Source organism: Lepeophtheirus salmonis, chromosome 2 (assembly GCF_016086655.4).
Source record: "Lepeophtheirus salmonis chromosome 2, UVic_Lsal_1.4, whole genome shotgun sequence".
Classification (NCBI taxonomy): domain Eukaryota; kingdom Metazoa; phylum Arthropoda; class Copepoda; order Siphonostomatoida; family Caligidae; genus Lepeophtheirus; species Lepeophtheirus salmonis.
In genome coordinates, this window is record NC_052132.2 from 35,082,318 (window position 1) to 35,103,407 (window position 21,090).

Consider the following 21,090-nt stretch of genomic DNA (forward strand, 5'->3'; position numbering starts at 1 on the left):
ACACGTAATGCGTGTATGGACTATTTATTTCTAAGGACTTGGAATGTTATAATCTTCAAACTTCAACAACTTCCCCCTTCAAAATGAAGAGGTTTTGTGATTTGAAATGTCAAAATAACATGATCACATAAATTTTGGAAGCACAAAAACATTTTACTTGGCAATTTCATAGTTTAAATATATGTCAGTAGTTATCAAAAGTTAAGAACAAGGTATTACATTTGTCATCTTTATCACACCTTCGATTGCAATCTATAATGATATATTTATCCCAAGTGATGTAAATCGTGTATATTTTATAACTGGACCGTTTTTTTCGTTGGAAATGGTAATCTGAAGAATATTTTATTATTCCTTAGCTGTTGTTATTATTATTTAACTCCTGAGTAGTGAACTTCCTATTCTAAAACATTCAATTATATTCCAAACCTGATTGAACATTCATGTTTGCTAACTTGAGTAATTGTTGTACAGTAATAACTGTAAGTCCTTGTTGGACTCAGAGTAGAATTGAGGATCGATGTCGGAGTAACTCTTGCCAATGTCCTTGTTTATTTTCTTCTCCAATGAATAAACTGATTGTAGCTGATGTAATAAAACGTCATGAAAACTAAGCTTAAAGTAATTTAATTCTTCAGATTACCATTTCCAAAAAAACCACAAAAAACGGTCCATTTATAAAATATACACAATTTACATCACTTGGGATAAATGTAGAATGAAACTTTTCAATTATAATAGCAAATAAAAAACACAACACTTTTATCCAAAAATATCGTTGGTAGTCTTAAAACTAATAATGTACATGCATAGTACATTTGTAAAAGGGGTTGAGTGCTGATAGGATGTGTAGTCAATTTTTTAATTGGAGCTCATAAACTACCTTTTTAACTATAAATTAAATCTATATTTTTAGCATTTACACTTAAATAACATACTAGTACTTATATAGGCTATAATGTATTTTATCATAAAACTGTGTATTAGAGTCGGAGTTGATAAAATTGATATTTATATATCGACTCCGCAGTCCTGCTATTTAACCCTTTACTACCGATTGCACCAAATTTGCTACAAAGCTTACAAAGATATTTTATTTTCCCTAAATTGACTTTAATTATCAATCCTGGTGGAGATTGTCTGAATTTATTTAGACTTTTGTTATATATTATAAAAAAAAATTTTAAACTTATACGAGGAGATTATGCAACACACTCATTTAACCCTCTCTATGAATTATATTAGTTATAGCTTATATTATATAAAAATATGCATTTTTTTCCCTCAGGATAAACTTGTCTTTATATAAACTTTCCTCGAAAGAATAAATTGTAGTTGGAACAGATTTGTTTGAAGTATGATTCTCCTCACATTCTACTTTGTCATTGCCTGAAGCATAAAGCAATTTCATTGTTTCCCAATTAAAAAGTATTAACTTCTCACAATGTATTCATAACTCAAAAGAAGCAGCTGTTATTTATTTTTGTTTAGGCTATGTAAGTCACTCATTATGTAAAATAGTTTTTTGCAAATCATGCCAAAATATGTTGTCATTAAAAACGAGAATGTCATGTTGATTTGTTCTCATTTACCTCTGATGAGGAAAAAACCCCTTGGACCGATCAAATTAATAGAGGTGGACTTACCCGTCCATCGGATCTTGTATTTCTAATTTGTTATGCTTTTCAAACTTTTTCAAATTGAAAAGATAACCACCCAATTTTCAATCAAATAACTTCACCTCAACAATTATTTATTCAAGTATTTTTAAATATTTTTGAACATGATATTTATGCTTCAGGTAATGCCAAAACAGAATGTGAGGAGAATTATACTTGTAACAAATCTGTCTAGCAAAATTAGAGTATCAACTTCAGTTTGTGTTCGTACACGATCATAATGTTGTAAGTTTCATTCAAATAATTAATTTATATGAAATATTATCCTTGCAATTGATCTTTGGATTACTTTATTTGAAGTGCAAATTTATAATTTTAAATGATTCATTTTATAATGTTTTTAGAGTTAACATTAAAAAAAAAACATTGTCGATATATCTATTTTGATTTTGAGTTCTATACCTTAAGTTTATCCATAATTTTTTGCTCATAAACATTTCTATAAGATTTTAAATATTATACCAAAATAGAAGGGTAGCTTCAAATACCACGTGACGTTGATATAAAACTACAACTACGACAAATATTATAGATTTATAATTGTACAAAGTTCATATTTGGTAACCAAGTTTAATTTATCATCAAAAATAATGTTTTTCAACACAATAGGTTGCATGAGGAGAGCTTGTGCTCCTCAAGATCGTCAAAAATACACTTTCACAGCCTTTTTTCAAATTGACAATGATGAAGGGAGCCTTTTTCAGGTAAAGTTATGACTTTCAGCTATCAAATGAGCTATTTTTATAACTACTAGAATATCATAGACTTCACTCCACGGCAAATTGGAACATAAAATAAGGAACTCATTTTTCGAACTTTCTTGCTCTCAATTAATTCCTATTTCCTAAAGTGCATTAAAAACTTTTTGTTTCACAAAATATATAAATGTAGGTTAATAGATTGATTGAGATGTACCTATTTCACTTTCCCCTTGTCCTGGTTATTATGCACCACTGTTGTAGACGAAACTTTATATCCTTTTACTTTTATTCTCGTACAAGAATGGATGTCTAAATGAAAACATATTAAAGATTTAATAAATGCATCTCATTAAGATTAACCCAATTTAGTAGTGCTCGAAAAAAAAGGTAATTATGGAGTTATTACCTATGCAATGTACTTCAGAATAATTTACAATATTTAAATGGAAGCAAATCAATTTTTGCTTTTAAATAGTCAACATTGATCAAAGTTAAAATGAAAGAACCAAACAATTGGAGATTTGTTAATAATAATTATTATTTAATTACATAATTCTGCTCTTGCTATATTTTTATGACATAACCAAACTTCCTTTTAACTATATTCAAAATTACATCAAATATTGATAAATTAATGGGTATATATCTATTTTACAATATAATTGGAGTCAAGGCAGATTTTATTTGAACATATTTGTCAAAGTTTTTAAGCACTGTGTGAAGATCAAACACAAATATTTGTATTTTTATAACAGGGGAATGGATAAATATATAAATCATCAAATGTAAAAATTACTAATTTTGAAGTTTAGAGTTTGGATCTTGTATTCATGTCAATGGAATTATTAATAAAGACTTTTTTAAAAACTAAAATAACTGTAGACCCCTTCAACACTTTAAGTCATTTATAAATGTACTATGTATGCACATTATAAGGCTTGAGAATTACAAGCATATTTTTGGATATGAGTGATATGAAATTTTAAATTTTATATTATAATTAAAAAAATTACTTGAAAACATAAAGATTTCTTCCTTCTCTTATTAGAGTTAATATGAAACAAAGAAAGAAAATTTCTTGAGCCGAATCATTGTCTTGAGATTTATAGCCTTCGAATGAGGAACACGCAAATTAATAGATTTCTCATACAACGGGGGACGTATTGAGTTGTGAACCCCAAACACAACGGCGTACCTTTTATAACTTTGTTGTTGAGTCGCTATTAATAAGGTGTCTCACTCTCCAGATAAAAATCTCCTAATGGAAGGGCCAAAGAAAAAAAAACTTCAGAAAATAAACTAAATTGACCAAAAATTAAATATGGAGCTCACTTCCTTCACTCACAAAATGGAGTAGATGAAGGCCCAGTAAAAAATTATTTGAACTGAACTTGAGTCTATTAAGAAACCTCTCCAAAGAGATAACCCTGAAGAAAAAGTCTTCAGAAGCACACCCTCCATTCAGAGGAAAGTGATCCGAAAAGCTTGACTTCTTTTTTACGACTGAAGGTATTTGAAAATTGAATTTTTATTCCTTTTTTTCATTTCATTTCCTTTTCTACAAATTATAATTATAATTTTTTTAATCATTTATTCTGTAATACTTATGTTCATTATATAAGAATGTCCAAAAATTGATGGTGGTTTTTAATATCAGATTCCTCTCCCGACCATAGAGAGTTGGTGGAAGAAAAGGAAGGAAGGACAAGCCCTTGCAAATCAGAAGGGTCGATGAAGGAAGAAAAAAATAAGTAAAGTTCCCAAACTGGTGATTTCACAAATCCTTGACCGAACAGAGGCAATCCACAAGGAAACTTGCAGTAAGATTGACTTCAAATGCCTATCCAATATCCAAGTCCTCTGTCCACAACTACCTGAGGCACTCATTGAATGTTTGTCATAAAAGCCTCGCCTGCACCCCAAAATTTTAGAAAACCATAGGAAGGTTCGGCTTCAATTCTTTCGTGAGGGGAAACACTGGACTGCAGATGACTGGAAATGTATCCTCTTCAGGGATGAAAGTCCATTTGAGTTATTTCATACCCAAATCCCCAAACTGATCAGGTTTGGGCAAAATATAAGGGAGATGTGGAACACACTCCAACAGTGTAATTTCCACTTAAAATTCAGGTTTGGGCCGTTATCAGCCACCAGGCAGTGTCAGATCTTCACCTGATTCCACGAAACCAAACTGTGACTGCCGAATACTACGTAACGGAGATCCTCAGCAAGTCTCTGATTCAGCTTTGTCTCGTACTGAAGAAACTGTACCTCCTTTGAAGAGGAAAATGTTGTCTGACACATCAAAAGCCATTTTCCAGCAGGATGGCGCCCCTGCTCAACACTCCAAAAAGACACAAAAGTGGTGTTCAGACAACTTGGATTCCTTTCAAGAGTTCTGATTTGTCTCCCATTGAAAATTTGTGAGCCTTGGTCCAGAGAGAATTCAATGAAAATGCGCCAGCAACTTCAGAAGATGAATTAAAAAAAAACTGACAAGAAACAATTAATTTTATAGTTGATCGTAAAGCAAGTTTGATGAATTGTATGTTAGTCCATTTCATTTTAGAGGATTTAACTTATCTTTCATATTTATAAAAAATAAATCGTATTTAATTGAAGTCTTAACTTTTGTGTTTTAGTCGCAAGTCTATCATTGTGAAATAATTTTGAGTGACAAGCCTTCAAATATGAACCAATTAATTGTAAATTGTCTTGCAATAGAGTCCATATACTATAGATTTGTGACTCAAAATTATTCTTATCTCTGCCTGTTGGTATTCATCGTTGATTGAACCACTTCTTCACTTGCTAATTCATCAGTATCAGATAATCAAGTTGAAGTAACATGTTTCAATAAATGTTACACAATTGATAATAATGTAGATAGGTAGATTATGCAATTTCTATTAAGATCCTAGAAAAATAAGCATTTTCAAAATTTAAACCTTAGCTTATATTGTTCGTTTTTGTATAAGGAAAAAACAATACAATAGCTTTACCCAGTAAAACTTCTTTTCTGAGATTTTAGATAATATTTATCCAAGAAGGAAGGATGATGTTTTTTTATAAATTTTCCTTCAACTCGAGAATGGTTTAATCTATGAGGAAAAGTTATTCATAAAGTTTTCTGGAGTAAGTACCATAGAGCTTAAACATATCGATGGAAATCGTGTATACTTTGTACATGTTAAAAAATAATCGGAAAATCAACATGGTAATCATGACAATTTTAAGAATTTTCTTGAGGAGAGCGCCATAGTAAAGGTCGGGCATTTTAGGCGCCTAAATTAAAATAACCCATTTTTTTTAAAGAATGAAAGTACTTTTTTTATGAATATTAAGTATTTCTAAATGGACCCACCAATTTAGAGTTCCCTCTAATCCCTAGTTTGATTATATATCAGACACTAATATATATATATATGTCTCATTATTAATTTGAAAACAAAAACACATAAACAAACGATAGGAAATTGTAATGAGTAGAACTCATAAGTCATACTCTATCAATATGAGTATGTACATTGAATTATCTCCTATTCCATTGCTCTTCACAAAGTTTGTACGTCTAACAATCATCCCCGGATAGCTTCTTCTTGGGATTCTGAATGAGCTAAGTCTCAATAGGTATCTTTACAATTTCTATCATTTTTCTGTACTCCATATCGCACTTGCTGGATTGTGCCAGGCTGAGTCTGTTATGTCAATGGAGTAGTGATCTTTTCAATTCATCACAAAGTTCTTCATTGTTTTTAGCTATGAATTTTAACTATTTTCACAAAAAATGGTAAGAATGGTAGTAATGGTTTTGATATTAATGGTGTTTTTTATTGGATCAAGTTTCCTTGATTCATTCAAAGCATCAGGAAAATCCTAAAAAAATGGACTTGACAGCCATAATGTTGTCAGTAAACGTGACTCTTGTGGTTCTCTAAAGAAGTTTTTGTTACAAAATTATTTATAATTGTAATTAGATAGTGCCACGAAAGTAAGTCTTGTAAATCAGGAGGAACGAATAGCTTAATTCATATAATTTTCTTTATCGGATATTTTAATGCATGATGTACTATTAACAATGCTTGAGGCTGTTTTTACAATCCTAGAAAATTTGTGGTTGTCCTTGAGTGGGATTTGGATCCTGAATCATAATTCTGAGCATCTTCAAAAAACATGACTCTTTCTCAGACACTTTGGCCATGTGCTACTTCTGAATCAACTTCAGTTCATGTTTGTACAGGATCATAATATTGTAAGCTTCATTCAATAATTAATTAATATGAAACATTATCCTTGCGATTAATCTATGGATGACTTTATTTTGAAGTGCAAATTTATAATTTTAAACGATTAATTTTATAATGTTCTTAGAATTTTAAAAAAGAACAAAAAAACATTGGCCATATATCTACTTTGATTTTGAGTTCTATACCTTAAGTCAATCCATCACTTTTTTGCTCAAAAACATTTCTTTAGGATTTTAAATATTATACCAAAATAGAAGGGTAGCTTAAAATACCATGTGGTGTTGATATAAAATTAGAACTATGACAAATATTATAGATTTATAATTGTACAAAGTTCATATTAGTTAGCCAAGTTTAATTTATCATCAAAAATAATGTTTTCCAACACAATAGGTTGTGTGATGAACTTGTGCTCCTTAAAATCGTAAAATCCCACTTTCACAGTCTTTTTTCAAATTGACAATGATGAAGTGTGTTTTTTTTAGGTAAAGTTATGACTTTCAACTATCAAATGAGCTATTTTTATAATTACTAGAATATCATAGTCTTCACTCCAGGGCAAATTGGAAAATTAAATAACGAACTAATTTTTCCGGCTTTCCTGCTCTCAATGAATCCCTTTTTGATCCACAAAAATGCAAATTTTTAAATTTAAATAATTTGTTTTATAACGGTCTTAGAGTTTAAATTAAAAAAAAACATTGTCCATGTATCTACTTTGATTTTGAGTTCTATACCTTAAGTCAACCCATCATTTTTTTGATCAAAAACATTTCTATAGGATTTTTAATATTATACCAAAATAGAAGGGTAGTTTAAAATACCACGTGATGTTGATATACAATTACAACTATGACAAATATTATAGATATATAATATCGATATAGGGATCGATAGATCTCTAAGATTTTAATCATTTCTCATTTTCTGTACTCCATATTGCAGTTGCTGGATTGTGGTGGTCTGCAAATTCATTATTTTAAATGTTTATTTTAATAATGTTTTTAGAGTTTACTACGAGCCTCAGAATAAAAAATACTAATTTTCAAGTTTTATTAAATATAACTTTTTTTTTTGTTACTTTCTTAGAAATATGAGGGTTACCAAGTTAATTTTCGGTTTCTTTTTTTTAACATACCCATGGAACATAGAATATTCATCAGAGGACATAGATGTACAAACTATTAAAAAGATATCTGTTGAAAAAACTCCAATTATAGATTAGTTATTGAATGAAAGCAAATTAATAACTTTTTGAACATTTTAAAGGAAAAAATTGTTTCCGGACTTTATTGGTTCCCTCAAAGAGTTTTTGTTAGATAATTACTTACAATTGTTTTTAGATAATGCCATGCAAGTAAGTCTTGTAAATCTGGAGGGACGAATGGTGTAATTCATATCATTTTCTTTATCGGATATTCTAATGGAGGATGTACTATAAACAATGTTTGAGGCTGTCCTTGAGTGGGATTTGGATTCTGAATCATAATTCTGAATATCTTCAAAAAACGAAGAAACATGACTCTTTCTCGAATGTTTTGTCCACGTGCTGTTTCTGAATCTACACAACTGAAAACATCTACCATGTAAGTGAAATTAGTTTAAGAACTGTCTTTTTATTGCTACTGACCTTTTTACCTCCCTTGTAGGTTGATAAGGTTTTAATATTTATGGATGCACAGTCATTCTATGTATCTTGGAGAACATGCATGCAGTATTCGATCTATTTTCTTCAGGAGAACCAATGACTATTTTTTTTTATATTTATCAGCTTTTCGTTGGTCAAATGGAATTTCCCCTAATAGAGTCAGTGACTGATTGAAAATATCAATTTCAATATTTTTCTCCAAAATTTTATCCTTAGTAATTATGTTATTAATTTCTGTTGGTATTGGAGAAACACTGATTTCTGTTTCTGTTGGTGATATAGGAGAATCTGTTTTATTCAGTGTTTTCCTGCATCCAGTGCAAAGTCTATCACCTGCCTTTAATAGCGAAGGAAACTGCACTCAAAGGGGCTTCCAAACATCCAAAAGATCTGTTCCGTAATACTTCTTTTTGTGTGCCTTTATAGAATCTGCACAATACTTACGAAAATCCTTTATATTTGCAGATACCATTTTATCAGCTGGTTATATCAATTTTAGAATGAGTCTGACTTAATAGTTTTCTTCAAAATGCACGCATCAATTAAAGTACAATAATGCATTTCGATGTTTCAATTCTTTAATGTGTAATAAAACTATGTGGGAATTTAAAGTACTTTGAGTACATAATTTCTATGTTATGAATACTAACTTATCGACTTTATCAATATCATAGTGTTATTCTATTAAATATATAAATTTTCAATCATATTATACTTAAATAAGAATCCTATTTTAATATGCTATAAAAATATAAAAGTTTCTTAATTGGAATATATTTAAATTCATTTGGGTCGAATATTTATTCATTTTATAATACACAGAGCACATTGTATCTATATAACTCCTTTGTATGCATAGTTTTTTACTCCCTCGGTGAAATGGGATATTATAGATCCCATGATATATAAAAGTGCTTCTTATTCCATTGAATCCAGAGTTATTGAGATATCTTTTTATAAACTCTGTGTACCAGGGAACTGCAATATATTCTTTACAAATACAATTCTTTAACATCTCTAAATTCAAAATTATTATGTTGCTTAGAGTTTAGTTCATAATCCAAGGAATCAGGATTTGCAGAAAAAAAAGTTAAATATTATTGAAATAGTTATGATAAAAATCTTTAAATAGTTTTTGGATTTTTAATTAAAAATTTTTGGAAAAAAAATCAACTAAAGCCTTTCAACGCCATATTAAACAAATGCTTATAAAAATTATTCCTCCACTTGTTAACCTATAATTAACTTTGTCATATTTTTAAAAATATAAAGAAATTTTTGAAATTTTTCGAAAAATTTTTATTAAATTTATTTAGACTTTTATTATATATTATAAGGAGCATTTTGAACTTATACGAGTAAATTTTAAAAGTAACTTTTCATATAACAACGTAAAATTCATTAAATTTTAGTTAGAATTGCATAGATGCACGTCTGTTTGACAAAAAAAAAATCATACTGCCAGATAAACAAACAGGCAGATAGACTAAATTTCCATAATCTAGTGTATAATGAACTCCAAGCAATGTCGGATACTCTTGCTGGTAATACATAATTATGAAATAAATAAATGATTGTTATAAAATTTAATTCACAACATCATTAAATAAAATCTATACTCTAAAAATGTCTATGGTTCGTTCAATAAATTTGTTTTTTTTTCTCCAAAAGGCATACTTCTAAGTAATTCTAAATTAAATTTAATGAATTTTACGTTATCATATATAAAGATACTTTAAAAAAGTACAAGCAAAAATTTATTCTTTTGTGAAGTGCTTTCAATACCCATATTGGAAATTCAAATTTGTTTCAGGAAAGTTCACCCCTGAAAATTTCACATCCATTTTCTCACCAGACGGCTCGATCATAACAAAAGCTAGTTCATTGCAAGGAAAGTTTATATCAAGACAAGTTTATCGCCAGGGTGAAAAAATCATATTTTTATAATATATTCATAAAATAATTAATAAAGAGGGTAAAATGAGTACGTTTTGTAATTTACTCGTATAAGTTCAAAATGCTCTTCATAATAATTTGTGCAATTGTAACCAAGGAACAAAAATAAAAACAACCTATAACTTCAAAGTTGATGACATTGACTATTCACAAGAATATGTAATGAATTAGTGTCTACACTCTAAGCCACATAATAATTTAGATTTTTAGAAATTTTAAGGAATAGTTTTTGTATAAACTATATATCAGGTCTGAAATTAGTGATGTAATAAAGTGTTTAAAATTTATGTTTAAAAAATTAAAAAATATTCAATACATTTATTTATAACCTTTTTGAAATAAAAATTACAAAAACTTAATCTAAGGAATAGATTAGAAATTAGTTTGATTTATTTAAATTATAAATTATTACATTTCTTTTCAACAAAAAAATTACATAGAGCACAAGCTCCAAACACGTAGTTCTGTTTTGGTGAGAAACATGATTTTTCATGATTAATTCAACTTGTTGATGGGTTTCCTAACGTCAATGTTCAAAATATTATTGAGCGGTTAAATTTATCTTTCAAAAATATTAGTTTTTAGACGAGTATGGACTGTCTCTCCTCATTTCAATGCTAATGTCAAATAAGCTCAATCTTTAAAATCTATTTCTTTAGTGAACAAGGACTGACTCACCAAGATAACGAAAAGCTTTTGGATCAGGATCTTTCAAGATAATACGAATATAGTCCATTCTAGAATTACTCATTCTCATGAAGTTGAGGAAAGGGACCAACATTTTTTCTCATGAAAGTCAAGATAATTTATATTGAGGAATGATTACTTTCTTGATCCTTTAAATTAAGACAACAATGGTGAATATCTATATTGAATTTATACTCAGATACTCAGGACTGATGCTTATCAATTCAACTTTTCTTTTTTTTATGTTAATATCTAATACATACATGATTATATCCATATGGTCCTTTTAAATATATCATTGTATTCTGAAATAGATTTCAATTAATTTATTTAGTATTTACCTTATAAATGTTTTTATTAAGTTAGGAGTTTAAATGCAATTATTTATTTTAGAATCTATTGGTTGTGGCTAATACCAAATTATTAAGTTTATTTAATCCCTTGTTTGAATACAAAATAGTGATTTCCATACTACACATACAGTTTCATAATTTAGGAAGACGAAATGCATCAGGAAATTGATGATGAGGATTACAACGGTTCTTTTAAATATTTGATAAGAAATCGAGAAGATCCAAGATTATTATCGTGTTTGGAAATTTCGATACTATGATAACTCTTCATCAATTGTGTGCTACGAGAACTTATCTTTGACATAGTACCATGAGGATTCCACTCGGACTTGAGATTAAAAACTATCTTGAATTAACTCTACCTAAATTATGTACCACGAGAATTGATCTTTGACCTAGTAGCATGAGGACTCCTCTTGGACTTAATTTTATTATCACTCATCCTATCTTCATTGCTTACCCTTGCTGTAGATTAAATTTACTGCCTCTAATAAATAAATACACTTTTTGCTTCAGAATCGAAATACATTTTTTATTGGAACAAATTATTTTTTATTGCGTTTAAACATTAACAAACAATACAAATTATTTGAAGTATTGAAGATACTCTGATAATACAGGCTTCCTGCTTACTCGCTGTTAAGTTTTTTTAACGATTTTGATTTATTATATTGATATCCAATTCATTTCTTGTTCTCATAAAATCTATAATTTACCTAGAGAAGTATTTTTTGCCATATAGTTGAAAATTTTACTTGCTATACTTAGAACATATTGGTTAAAAGTATGATTCTCCTCACATTCTACTTAGTAATGCCCTAAGCATAAGGATCATGTTAAAAAATACTTTATTTGATTTAATATTGTCCGCTTATTTTTAAATTTGAGAAAGTTTGAAAAACATAAAATCAAATCCTTCAAAAATGGTTTATATCGACCTCATCCAATAATTTTTGAGACATTATATATAGTCCATTTGATGTTTGTTTAACTGCTAAAAACGTATCATTGGAGATACTTATTACTTCGCTCTGAGTCTTTCCCATTCATCAGGCCAACATATAATATATTTATTTTACCCAAATGAAATTTAATTATCTATCCCTATCCTCGTGGAGAAAGTTTAGATTTAATTATCTATCCTGGTGGAGAATATTTAAATTTATTTATGCTTTTGTTTTATATTATAAAGAGCATTTTAAACTAATACGAGTAAATTATAATATGCACTTATTTTCCCTCTCTATTTATTATATAAGGTATATTGTATAAATATTTGTTTTGTTTTTTCTCAGGATTACCAATTGGAATATCCAAAATTAGTATTGAATGCACTTCCTGAAAGAATAAATTTAGTGTTGTACATTTTTAAAGTATCTATTTACTTTAAAATAACGTTCAATTCATAACATTTAATTTAGCATTACATATAAGCATGTCTATTGGATTTTTTTAAAATATAATCATTGATAGACATATTTAGTTTATAAAGCTTATAAAATGACGTAGAGAAAGAAATTTTACAACAATCATTAAATTATTTGATAATTATGTAGTCCAACCAAAAGTACCCGATATTGATCATAGTTAATTTTTCAATAATTTATTGAAATTTAGTCTATCTGCCTGTTTGTTTATATGTCAGTTTGACTTTTCACAACTTATTTTTTCGGGTATTTTTTTGTAGAACTGAATGACTACTAAATAAAAAAATAAAAATGGAGCAACAAGCATTTAACCTAAGGTCTTTGCGTCATATTAAAAAAAACAGTGAAATACATTTTCATCATATTAATTCAAAACTTTTCTGTTAATCTTCTTCTAATAACTCGTATGCCCTGTATTTTCTCTAGTTTAAATATTATAAAAGTTTTCAAAGCCTATGTTACAAAATTAATCGAGCAGTGATTATAAAATAATTCATAATTTTTTATGTATTAAAATTTAACCAAGTTTAAATTAATCTTACTAATTTTTGTTATTGGTACACAAAGTTTATCTTTGAAATTACGCAAAAATTTAATCAAAAATATTGAAAGATTAAAATTAATATATCGTTCTAAGATAAATTTTGTCAAAATTATCTAAATTTAATTACACTTTTGTTAAATATTATGAAGATCATTTTGAACATTTATATGAGTAAATTATACAACGAACTCATTTTATCCTCTTTATTAGTTATATAAGATATATTATATAAAAATATGGATTTTTCCCCCTCGGGATAACCAACCATAACAGTAGAGGATGCTAATAAATGGATACTCAGTTTTAGAAACATATAAGTGAAGTTTTCACACAGATATAATTTTGGACAATCTGATGTATTTGTTCATTGAAAAATAAAAGATTATTTTATGGCTTTAACATACCTAAATTGAATTGAATTATCACTCCTAGCGGAGATTGTCTAAATTTATTTAGACTTCTATTAAATATTAGGAAGAACATTTTGAACTTTTACGAGTAAATTAAACAAAGCACTCATTTTTATTCTCTCTATTAATTATATAACGTATATGCGTATTGAATGCACTTCACGAAAGAATAAACCTTTGGCTTGTACTTTTTTGAAGTTTAATTTGATAAAGTAACGTTAAATTTATTCAATTTAAAATATAATATAAGTTTTCAAAGCCTTTTTCACGAAATTAATGGAGCAGTTAATATAAAATAATTCAAAAAAATTTATGATTAAATACTTAACCATGTTTAAATTAATCACATTTATTTTTGTTATTGGTTAATAAAGCTTATCTTAGAAATTACGGAAAAATTTAATCAAAAGTATTGAATTAATAAAAATTGATATATCTCTGAAAAACAGATCATGTGAAAATAATAATCAGTAAAGCATGCTAATAAATGGAATATCTATTTTAGAAACATGTATTTGAAGTTTTACAACTGATAGAACTCTGGACATTTCATAGACCAAGGAATTACGATTTACAGACAAACTAGGTTGAATATTATTAAAATAGCTACTTTTGAAATCTTTAATTGGTTTTTGGATTTTTATTAAAATTAAATGAAAAAATTTCAAAAATGCTTAATTTCGTTTAGGGGGAGATATAACCTTTCAACGCGACATTAATCAAATGCTTCTAAAAATTATTCGTCCACTTGTTAACCTACAATTGTATTGGTCATATTTAAAAAAAATATAAAGAAATTTTTGAAATTTTTCAAAAAAATTTTATTAAATTTATTTAGACTTTTATTATATATTATAAGGAGCATTTTGAACTTATACGAGTAAATTATACGATGAAATTATTTTTCCTTTCTATTTATTATATAAGATATATATTTTTCTCGGGGTAACCAATTTGAATATTGGATATGCGTATTGAATGCTCTTCACGAAAGAATATATTTAGGATTGTACTTATATAAAACAACTTTCATATAATAACGTAAAATGCATTGAATTTTATTTAAAACTACATAGATGCACGTCTGTTTGACAATAAAAAAATCAAATTGAGCAATTTTTTAATTTAAAGAATCATAGCACTTTTCTATATGTTGGGATATATTATATCCCATTACACCGAAGGAGGGTTAAAACTATGTATACAAAAGAGTTATATAGTTAAAACGTGCTCTGTGTAATATAAAATTAATAAATATTCGACCCAAATGAATTTAAATATATTCCAATTAAGAAACTTTTATATTTTTTAAATATATTTTTCAGAAAAATATGTCTAATATAATTGTTCGTGAATAAAAGGACACATATTTTTATAAGCATTTGTAAATTGTGACGGTGAAGGAAAAAAAACTTTAACTTACATTCAATCGTAATCATATTTAAATCAAAAATAAAAGTTTGTGGCTATGGTGCAGCCTTGAAAATGGCACCCCCGCCCAGCTGCCAACCCGATTTTGTTTTAATTTTCGTAGAACATGTATCAGTATATGTTTTCAAACATATTCAACATTCAGAGTGGGATCTTAATGGGATCACTTCCAACAAGAGCATTATTTAGAATATATAGGGGCGCTTTTATAGATTGTACTTTAATTGATGCGTGCATTTTGAAGAAAACTATTAAGTCAGACTCATTCTAAAATTGATATATCCAGCTGATAAAATGGTATCTGCAAATAAAAAGGATTTTCGTAAGTATTGTGCAGATCCTATAAAAGCACACAAAAAGAAGTATTATGGAGCAGATCTTTGGGATGTTTCAAAGCCTCTTTTAGTGCAGTTTTCTTCGTTATTAAAGGCAGGCGATAGACTTTGTACTGGATGCAGGAAAACACTGAATAAAACAGATTCTCCTATATCACTAACAGAAACAGAAATCAGTGTTTCTCCAATACCAACAGAAATTAATAACATAATTACTAAGGATATAATTTTTGAGAAAAATATTGAAATTGATACTTTCAATCATTAAAGCCTTATCAGCCTACAAGGAAGGTAAAAAGGTCAGTAGCAATAAAAAGACAGTTTTTAGACTAATGCCACTTACATGGTAGATGTTTCAGTTGTGCATATTCAGAAATAATGACGTAGTTACAAAACATTACTAAATTAATCATGTTTCTTGTTTTTGAAGATATTCAGAATTATGATTCAAAATCCAAATACTAAAACAACGAAAATTTTCTAGGCTTGTAAAAAACAGCCTCAAGCATTGTTAATAGTACATCATCCATTAAAATATCAAAAAGAAAATGATATGAATTACACCATTCGTCCTCCAGATTTACAAGATTTACTTTCGTGGCACGCAATGAAGAAGTCAAAAGCTGGTATTTGTGATGAATTGAAAAGATCACTCCTCCATTGGCATAACGGACTCATCCCGGCACAATCCACCAACTGTGATATGGAGTACAGAAAATGAGAAATGAGCAATGTTGGGTACTCTCGCTGGTAATAAATAATTATGAAATAAATAAATGATTGTTATAAAATTTAATTCACAACATCATTTAATAAACTTTATACTCTAAAAATGTCTATGGTTCATTAAATAAATTTGTTTTTTTTTTCTCCAACAGGCATACTTCTAAGTAATTATAAATAAATTTAGTAAATTTTACGTTATAATATGAAAAGATACTTTAAAAAAGTACAAGCAAAAATGTATTCTTCTTGTGAAGTACTTTCAATACGCATATTGGAAATTCAAATTTGTTTCAGGAAAATTCCCCCTGAAAATTTCACATCCATTTTTTCACCACACGGCTCGATAATAACAAATATAGTATTGAAGAATCCCTTTTCATGAAGGGAGGGTTACACCTATGCATTCACGAGGGATAAATAGATACAATCACTTTGTGTAATATAATATTTATAAATACTTTTTTAAGTATTTATTTAAAATATATTTTTAAAAAATATGACAAATGTAATTGTAAGTTAATAAGTGGAGGCATAATTTTTATGCCGTGAACTCTATAGGTGTAGTAGTATCACGAAGAACAGGAGCTGTAGACCTACTTCTAGGAAAGGAGGGTCACAAAATTCTGGTGGAGGAAGATGTACTAAATCAATTATATTGAGGGAATCGTTGTGGAAGGACATTATGAGCTTTATATATTATATACGAGTGTTTTTCGTACTTATAATTAAATAATTATTTCAACAGCTAAACTAATTGTTGTTATTGTATCCATAAAATTATTTCTTGTAGGAGAATTTGCATTTTTGTTGTTAATATTGAGCGATTTACTTAATTGATAAATAAAACTTCTTTTAATAGAGAAGTTAATTTTAAATATGCCAGAATTTGCTATATTATACAAAGGAACCTTACTGAAACTTTTGAAATTCAGCACCATAACTTTAAAATTGAATCTTCTCCATCCCTTTACAAATATATAATTTCTATTAAAAATATGTTATTTTCAAATAACTAGAGGTTACAAAAATGGCATTGGAAGACTAAAATCTTTTCAAATATATCTTTTTCATCAATACATAACAGAAAATCAGATTACCAAAAAATGTTTACCCTCTAGTACATACTAGATCTAATAAAAAATTAGAAACTTAAGAATATTAAATGAAAATCAAAAAATAAGCGTGAATGTGGAAATAAAAACTAATAAGGACTAATCCAATTGTTCCAAATTCATATATTTATTTTCAGTTCTTCTAATTTTACTATGGAAGAATAGAATCTCAAGCCAATCTATTGTTTTATATATCCGGATACATAACCTCTTCCATCATTAAGTTTTTTTTTCAAAATTAAAGATTGCAAACCTTTTTGATTTCTGAGAAATAATAACTATATGTGATTTTCTGCAGACAAAAACTTATGTATCTAGAAAAATATTTAACTACGGCTGCATATTCATTTTCATAATAATATAGAGAGTCTGATATTGAACTTTTATTACTGATTATTATATTATCTTTTTGTTATGGGGTTTATGAATAATTGTTTTTAAGTGTGGAGATCCTATATCTTCATTATATACATCAAGTTTTTTTTTTTTTTTTTTTTGAAACTAACTAAGAAAATTACAAGTCTACAGAAGCTAAGAGGTCACTTATAATTTGTTATCACATAATCACTTAGTACTCAATAATTCTCAAACTCTATTTATGCAGATAACAGCAAAATACATATATGTATTGCAGACAAAAGTATCTAGAAAAAGGGGTGCATATTCAGTGAGAGTCTGAGATTGACTTCTAGTTTTTTCCTAGGGGTTTATGCATTATTTACATCAAGGAAACTGGAGGATACTTAATAATTAAATATTTTTCTTAGAATAGTAGACAAAACAAAAAGTCAACTTTGGAAGGAACAGGATTCAAGAGTTTCAACGAAGGAGCTGTGGATGAGAAATGAAACTCTTTTTTCCTCACTGGGTAATTTATTCGGGAACTATTTCTTATTGTGGAACTCTCCAGTTCTAAATAACTATTTATATGTAATATCAGAATAGAATATGCATAGTAGACCAAAATATATAGAAAAGAGAAGCACATTATCTTTACGAGTCGCGAATTATCTTGCACTTGTTTTCCAATGACAAAAGAGACTCAGTAGTAATAAAGAAGTATACGATGATTCCATAGAGGATCTGGAGGAATAAATGTATAGGACAATAATTAACGAGAACCAAAGTCACTATCACAGACCTTGACATGGAGAGGCACTTGCACAATCAACGATCTTTCCATTAAAGGATACAAGATCCACCGACCAAGTGAAGCACTTGTTCAAGGGATCTCACCTTAAGAGTCGAGATCCCTTGAAGAGAGTATCTAGAAGAAGTGTGAATAGGATATTCCAAGGAACGGGATGGATGCAGATCCAACTCCTCACTTCTCTCACCTCTCTTCTTCTGCTGTAAGAACCCCTTTATATTGTTTGATGGCAAACACGTTCCATAAATTCCTCTAGCAAGCTAATATGACGATGAGTTCAAACTAGTTGTTCTATTTAAATAATTCTCTATAGAGTCTGTTGTCTCCATAAAGTCCGGAAACCATTTTTTCCTTTAAAATCTTCAAAAAGTTATTAATTTGCTCTCATTCAATAACTTATCTATAATTGAAATTTTTTAACCATGTACCTTTTTAATAGTTAGTACATCTATGTTCAGTGATGAATATTCCATGTCCCACCGTTGTGTTAACAAAAAGAAACCGAAAATTAACTTGGTAACCCTCACAATTTGAAGAATATTTGGGAGTAGAGCAGTTTAGCTGTCATGACGTTTTATTAGATTAACTGTGAGCAGGGAGTGAAGTCTATGATATTCTAGGAGTTATAAATTAAATATATACACCTTTTCATATACCGCGTATTATACAAAGGATAATTCGATTGAAGGAAAAAAAATTAAAACAGAAGCCACATGAAGAAACGTTTTAAAAAATGGACGAATTATAACAAAGATATTTGTATTTCAAAAATATTTCTAAGAAACTAAAAAAAAAAAAAAAAAGAAGTTATATTTAATAAAAATTGAAAATTAGTGCTTTTTATTCTGAGGCTCGTGGTAAACTCTAGAAACATTATAAGACTAATCATTTAAAATAATGAATTTGCAGACTGCCACAATCCAGCAACTGCAATATGGAGTACAGAAAATGAGAAATGATTGAAATCGTAGAGATCTATCGATACTATAAATCTATTATATTTGTCGTAGTTGTAATTTTATATCAACATCACGTGGTATTTTAAGCTACCCTTTTATTTTGGTATAATATTAAAAATCCTATAGAAATGTTTTTGATCAAAAAAATGTTGGATTGACTGAAGGTATAGAACTCAAAATCAAAGTAGATATACGGACAATGTTTTTTTTTAAATGTTAACTCTAAAAACACTATAAAACGAATCATTTAAAATTATAAATTTGCACTTCAAATAAAGTAATCCAAAGATCAATCGCAAGGATAATATTTCATATAAATTAATTATTTGAATGAAGCTTACAACATTATGATCTTGTACAAACACAAACTGAAGTTGATACTCTAATTTTGCTCGACAAAATTATCCGTTTAACAATATTTTGAACATTGACGTTAGGAAACCCATCAACAAGTTGAATTAATCATGAAAAATCATGTTTCTCACCAAAACAGAGCTACGTGGTTGGAGCTTGTGTTCCTTCAGATAGTATTAAAACTCATTGGCTATGACTTGTAAATGTAAACACTGAATGGGACTCTACAGGCGTTCTCCAAGATACATTGAATGATTGTGTATCCATAAAGATTAAAGCCTTATCAGCCTACAAGGAAGGTAAAATGGTCAATAGCAATAAAAAGACATTTCCTAATTACACTTACATGGTAGATGTTCCAGTTGTGCAGATTCAGAAACAGCATGTGGACAAAGTGTTCGAGAAAGAGTCATGTTTCTTCGTTTTTGACATAATTTTCACAAAATTGATGGCACCATGAAAAAAGAAGACTACATCGAGATTCTTGAAATGCATTTGCTTCAATCAGCAAAGATACTTAAGCTTTGAAGACATTCATTGTTCCAGCAAGACAATGGCCGAACGCACACATCTGAAAAAGTTCAAGTATAGGGCAATAGGCATAAGTTTAGGGTCATATATTGGCTAGCCCAAAATCCTGACCTTAACCCTATCGACCTCAGTGTTTCCCACAATTCAGTAAGGACTTATCTTAAGCATATTCAATATTTGAAGAAAGCCAGAGGCCATGTCACTAAGTATTACGTCATTTTACTCTTTGGGTATGAAACGCCAAAAATGATTTTTGTAAATTTACACCAAAAATGAATAAACTATTATATTTTTTTTTGTTAAGATTAAGGAGATTAAAAGATTGCAACATTCAGTATGAGTAGGGAATTTCAATATTTCAAATATAATTATTATTAATTTGAACATAGAGGCAATGATTCACGAGGTCTGAAGTCACTATCAAACACCTTGAAAGGGAAGGGGTATCTGCACAATGTACGATTCTTCCATTAAAGAAGATGAGATCCATCGAGTGAAGCACACAGAGACGAGATCCCTTGAACAGAACATAAAGAGAGGCTCAAAATGTGTGTTGCTACGATATCCAAATGGAAAAATATGAACTCCGAGAAAGATGGAAATCCAATTAAATGCAATCAGGCGGAGGGGTAATTTTTTTAAGGCATTTGATTAATAAAATTAATTATATTCAATATTACTAAGGTAAGCGGCAAACAATAGTCTTTATTAGAGGGAGATATTTTACAAGAAATGTGATGATAATTTATTAATAATAAATAAATAGAACTTAGGCAGCAGGTATAATACTTCAGTTACATCGAAACTCATTAATTAAATTAGTAAAAATATGATTATTAC

At 28.5% G+C, this 21,090-nt stretch overlaps 2 long non-coding RNA genes across 4 annotated transcripts; one reads left to right on the forward strand and one right to left on the reverse strand.

Annotated features, from left to right (window-relative positions):
• Positions 1-2,199: 2,199 nt before the first annotated feature.
• Positions 2,200-3,925, reverse strand: LOC139904815 (uncharacterized). 3 transcript variants are annotated; one of them, XR_011779040.1, is made up of 3 exons: positions 3,394-3,925; positions 2,595-2,689; positions 2,200-2,444 (listed from the first exon to the last, which is right to left on the reverse strand). It is a non-coding gene; the product is annotated as an uncharacterized lncRNA (long non-coding RNA). The 3 variants fall into 3 exon arrangements; XR_011779039.1 differs by having other exon boundaries at positions 2,200-2,449; XR_011779037.1 differs by having other exon boundaries at positions 2,200-2,523.
• Positions 3,926-19,879: 15,954 nt separating this feature from the next.
• On the forward strand, positions 19,880-20,553 carry LOC121132255 (uncharacterized). Its single transcript, XR_005869286.2, has 2 exons — positions 19,880-20,018; positions 20,073-20,553. It is a non-coding gene; the product is annotated as an uncharacterized lncRNA (long non-coding RNA).
• The last annotated feature ends 537 nt before the right edge of the window (positions 20,554-21,090 follow it).